We start from the raw sequence: 6,000 nt of genomic DNA, 5'->3' as shown, positions 1-6,000 counted from the left end.
TCTCCTAGCCAAGATTTTTTTTTAAATCCTATTTATAGAATCAAAAACTGAGCATTACTGTACCTAAAATCTGAATGTTAAGAGTCGGGGTTTTTAAGAACAAATTCATATTCACAATTATTTATAGTAATATATATGTCCTAATAAACTCCATATAAATCACATAGTTCAAAAAGGAAATGTGGTCTATCTATTTGGAAACAGAACTACCTACATACATATTATTATAATAGTTGCCACATTCTCAAAAACTAAAATTTATTTATAATACTTCAACTTTTAACTGTTTATTTTTTCATATTTTAAGGTTGGAAATAGATTTGTTTTGACTAGTCTCTACTTTTTTGTTAATGAACACTTCCATATTGTCCTATTTCTGAAGAATGAAAGCTACACGCAAAAAAAAAAGTTGTTTAATTCACAACTTCATTTTCACATATTCACCACACTTAATTATCCAAGGGAAAATTTCTAGACAAGTAGACTAGTCATTAAAATTTTAATCAGATCAAACAAAAGTAATTTTATTGTATTACTATCCTCCTTTTTCATTCAACAAGAAGAAATTTACAAGTTCTACTGAAGAATTCCTTGATCTAAGTTAGAAAGTATTCAATCTAGGGCCAGATTATCATTCTATGAACTTCAAAAATTTTTTCAAGAGTAACATAGTATATTCGTAAGTGGATTGGCACACACAGTGATGGAGACTCCTCCAATGAATCCCAGTAAATTCTCATCTTCCATCAAAAACAAAGGAAATTGTTTAAGTGAGCAAAATGTAGATCACAGTCATAGCTAAAACACAAGAATAACATAGTGCTCTCCCTCTGTGGCAAAATAAAGCTTCTACATATCCTTGGTTTAAAAAAGAACCCGTGATTTTTATACTTCTTTGACCAAAATAAGTATGTAAATTATAAAATTAAACATTTGGAAAAGTCACAGTACTTCATTAATAAGCAGATGAAATGATAATACAGTTAGTTGACCCTTGAACAACATGGGTTTGAATTTTACAGGTCCACTTATAAAAGATTGTTTTTAGTATATGCTTAACTTTATGTCTTTGTTGTTTTCTAAAATTCAATATATTTTTAAATCATTTTAATTACAGTTGACATACATACAATATTATATTATTTTCAGGTGCACATCCCAGTGATTAGACATTATGTAACTTACTAAGTGATCACCCCAATAAATCTAGTACCCATTTAACACTATACATAGTTATTACAATATTATTGACTATATTCCCTATGCTGTACTTTATATCCCCATGACTATTCTGCAACTACTAATGTATACTTCTTAATCCCTTCACCTTTTTCACCCATCCCCCCCAACACCATTCTCATCTGGCAACAGTCGAAATATTCTCTGTATCTATGTCTGTTTCTGCTCTGCTTATTCATTTATTTCATTTTTTAGATTCAACTGTTGATAGATATGCATGTATTGCCATTTTATTGTTTATACTTTTACCTTTTTCTTCTTCTTCTTAAAGAAGACCCTTTAACATTTCATGTAATACTGGTTTGGTGGTGATGAATTCCTTTAGCTTTTTCTTGTCTGGGAAGCTCTTTACATGCTCTCCAATTATAATGAGTACCCTGATATCAAAACCAGACAAGCACACTGCAAGAAAAGAAAATTACTGGCCAATATCCCTGATGAACATAGATGCAACAAAATATTAACAAACTGAATTCAACAATACATTAAAAGGGTCATACATTAAAAGGGTCATACACTACTATCAAGTGGGATTTATCCCAGAAATATGAAGATGGTTCAACATCCACAAATCAATGTAACATACAACATTAACAAAATGAAAGATAAAATCATATGATCATCTTAATAGGTACAGAAAAAGCATATGAAAAAATTCAAAATCCATTCAAGATATTAAGGATACATACCTCAACATAATAAAAACTATATATGCAGGCCACACATAATAACATACTCAATGGTAAAAAATGAAAAGTTTTTCTCTAAGATCAGGAACAAGACAATCATACCCATTCTTATTCAACATAGTACTGGAAGTCATAGACGGAGCAACTAGCCAAGAACAAGAAGTAAAAGGCATTCAAATTGGAAAAGAAGAAGTAAAACTACCCCAATTTCCAAATGGCATGATAATATATACAGAATACCCTAAAGACTCCACCAAAAAAAATTACAATTAATCAAAAAATTAAGGAAATTTGTAGGATACAGTATCAATATGTAAAAAATCAGTTGTATTTCTGTACACTAACAACAATCAGAAAGTGAAATTAATAAAATAAACCCATTAAAAAGCACATCCAAAAGAATAGCTAGGAATAAATTTAACGAAGGAGGTAAAAACTCTATACAACACTGAAAACTATAAGATCTTGATGAAAGAATTGAAGAAGACACAAAATGGAAAGGTAGTGTGGGTTCATGGATTAGACGAATTACTATTGGTAAAATGTCCATACTACCCAAAGCAATCTACAGATTCAATAAGATCCCTATCAAAATCCCAATGGTACTTTTCCCAGAAATAGAAAAAAAAGTTTAAACTTTGAATGGAATCACAAAAGACCCTGAATAGCCAATGCAATCTTGAGAAAGGAGAACAAAGCCAGAGGTATCATGCTCCCTGATTTCAAACTACATTTCAAAGCTATAGTAACCAAAACAGTATTGTATTGGCACAAAAACAAACACATATATCAAAGGAACTGAATAGAGAGCCCAGAAACAAACCCATGTACCAGAAATATGACTTTCTGTTTCCACCTGGGATCAGCTGGCTCTCTCCTATAGACCTTTAGAAAGTTCCCACTTGATGGCCTCATTGGCCTAGTCTTTTTCTCTCATTCAAGGCAGAACCAAAGTAATATATTTAATAGTAGTAAAAGTGGCAAAAGGACCAATGGAACAGAACAGAGAACCAAGAAATCAACACAAGCCATTATGCTCAATTAATATTTGACAAAGGAGGCAAGAACATACAATGGAATCAAAACAGTCTCTTCAATAAATGGTGTTGGGAAAATTGGACAGATACATGCAAAAAAATGAAACTAGATCACCAACTACACCATACATAAAAATAAACTCAAAATGGATAAAAGACTTAAACGTAAGACAGGAAACCATAAAAATCTAAAAGAAGCATAGGCAGTGAAGTAGCAACATATGTCGTAGCAATATCTTTACCCATACATCGCTGAGGACAATGGAAACTAGGAGAAAATAAACAAATGGAACTACAACAAAATAAAAAGCTTCTGCACAGCAAAAGAAACCATCAACAAAACAACAAGAGAGCCCACTACATGGGAGAACATATTTAGAGCGTCGGCCTGGGGACTGAAAGGTCCCAGGTTCGATTCCGGTCAAGGGCATGTACCTGGGTTGCGGGCACATCCCCAGTAGGAGATGTGCAGGAGGCAGCTGATCGATGTTTCTCTCTCATCGATGTTTCTAGCTCTCTATCTCTCTCCCTTCCTCTCTGTAAAAAATCAATAAAATATATTTTTTAAAAAAACAAAAAAACAAAAAAAAACAAGAGAGCCCACTACATGGGAGAACATATTTGCCAATGTTACATCTGATAAGGGTTTAATCTCCAAAATTTATACTGAACTCATACAATTTAACAAAAGGAAGATAAACAATCCAATCACAAAAATGGGCAAAGGACCTAAATAGACACTTTTCAAAAGAGGACATTCAGAAAGCCAAGAGACATATGAAAACATGCTCAAAGTCACTAATCATCCAAGAGATGCAAATCAAAATGACAATGAGGTACCATCTCACACCTGTCAGAATGGCTATCATCAACAAATGACAAGTGCTGGCGAGGATGCAGAGAAAAAGGAACCCTCATCACTGCTGGTGGGAATGCAGACTGGTGCAGCCACTGTGGAGAACAGTATGGAGTTTCCTCAAAGAACTAAAAATGGAACTCCCATTTGACCCAGTGATCCCACTTCTGGGAATATATCCCAAAAAATCAGAAACACCAATCAAAAAGGATATATGCACCCCTATGTTCATAGCAGCACAATTTACAATAGCTAAGATTTGGGAACCCATCAGCAGGTGAGTGGATTAAAAAGCTGTGGCACATTCACACAATAAAATACAACGCTGCTGTAAAAAAGAAAGAATTCTTACCATTTGCAACAATATGGATGGACCTGGAGAGCAAATAAGCCAGTCAGAGAAAGACAAACATCACATGATCTCACTCATTTGTGGAATATAATGAACAACATAAACTGATGAACAAAAATAGATCCAGAGACACAGAAGCATCAAACAGACCATCAAACCTCAGAGGAAAGGCAGGGAAGGGTGGGGGAGATGAGGTAAGAGATCAATCAAAGGACTTGTATCCATGCATATGAGCATGACCAATGGACACAGACACTAGTGGGTGAAGGCATGAGCTGGGGAGCAGGAGTGGGCAGGGAGAGGTCAGTGGAGGGAAAAGGAGACATGTAAAACTTTCAACAACAAAGAATTAAAAAAATATAGAGAGAGATCATGAAAAAAAAAGAGTGGCAAAGGAAATGGACAAACAAGGGGATATGATGCTACCTGCCCTTTGAATATGGGTTCATGGCATCTTTCATACCTCAAGATCCTGATTTACTTTCTCCCTAACATTGTAATTCACTGAAGAAAAAAAGACAGAAATACCAAGTTTTATAGCAAGTCAGAGAGTTCTTCAATCCTAGAAACAATATTTGGCCAGATACAATATAGTTTGGATCTGGGAAAAACCTTAAAAATTGAGTTCTAGCCTTCATTTTATATATAAGAAAACAGATTCAAAGAGGCTCAGTGACTTAGCCGGGGTTAATTTTCTTAAGTTTAATTCTTAAAAAGAAAAAAATATTTTTCAAGTTTTTCTTTAACAATTTTTGCATGAGAGAAGAAAGTAAAGATCTGCCCAAACTTTTTAAATACAATCTTTTAAAAGTTGCCATTTTCTAATTTGTTCAACGCAGTCTGGTTAGAAGTCAATAAATAAAAAGAAAATGAACTTGTCATTCTGTTTAATTAAAAAAAAACAGAAGAGAACTTTGTTTATCAACAATATAATAATGTATACTCGCAGCAGTTTTCTTGAAACCAAGAAATTCAAAGAAAGGAAAATAATGGCAAATGACTTCCCAAACTTCAGGGAAATACTTTTCTTTTAGAGTTAGTTTTCTGAAGCAAGTAGATAAAGACAAGACCACCTGTGAATTAATATAGTCTCAGAAAATTCTGTTTGAAAAATAAATGTGTTTGTTTTATTGTTCTACACACAAAAAAAAGAAATCAGACTTTATGAAACACACTGGAAAGTCCCATCCTTTCCATGTCTATCCTTATTAGTACAATAAAGAAATGAAAGCCAAGATATCACTGGCTATGATCCAAACTGCATGCTTTGGTTCCCGCTAGGACTTACACTAAATTTCTTATGAACTATTCTATTTTCCATTTAGCTGAGTGATTTCTTATAATTGCTACTATCCCAAAGAATTGTATTTATAGTTAAATAGCCTATGGCTCATACTTTGTGTTTGGGAAAGACTTTTTTGCCCTCGTTTCACTGTTTCTTTCCCCACCTTTTCTAACCTAAAGTGTCCCAAAACTTTATTAACAAATATTTCAAATCCAAGGATGAAAGTATACCAAAATTAACCACAATAGAAGTTCTAACTCTGTCATAGTTAGATAAAACAAACAAGATAAAACAGACTAGTAATGCAGACAAATATGATAGCCAAGGAACTAAAGAAGACTCTTTAAGCCAAGTTTTAATGCCAGAGAAGGTAAATCTAACATTCGCTTTTATTATTATTCCTAGAATGAATTCCTACTCTAAGCAAGAATAACAACAGCAATAAATCTAAAAGGAGACAAGAAATTTTGAGGAAGCCTAATTATATCTTTTTTTCTTCATAATACACAGCAAATCTTAACACTCAATAGATAACATACACT

General features: G+C 33.3%; 1 long non-coding RNA gene across 1 annotated transcript in view; it reads right to left on the bottom strand.

Annotated features, from left to right (window-relative positions):
• Positions 1–1,536: 1,536 nt before the first annotated feature.
• LOC106694765 overlaps positions 1,537–6,000 on the bottom strand; it is a 42,933-nt gene continuing 38,469 nt past the window's right edge. Inside the window, exon 5 of the long non-coding RNA XR_002828285.1 lies at positions 1,537–1,641. This is a non-coding gene — a long non-coding RNA (uncharacterized LOC106694765). The remainder of the gene's footprint in view (positions 1,642–6,000) is intronic.

Source organism: Myotis lucifugus, unplaced genomic scaffold (assembly GCF_000147115.1).
Source record: "Myotis lucifugus unplaced genomic scaffold, Myoluc2.0 scaffold_0, whole genome shotgun sequence".
Lineage (NCBI taxonomy): Eukaryota > Metazoa > Chordata > Mammalia > Chiroptera > Vespertilionidae > Myotis > Myotis lucifugus.
This window is presented reverse-complemented; position numbering and strand designations above follow the sequence as displayed.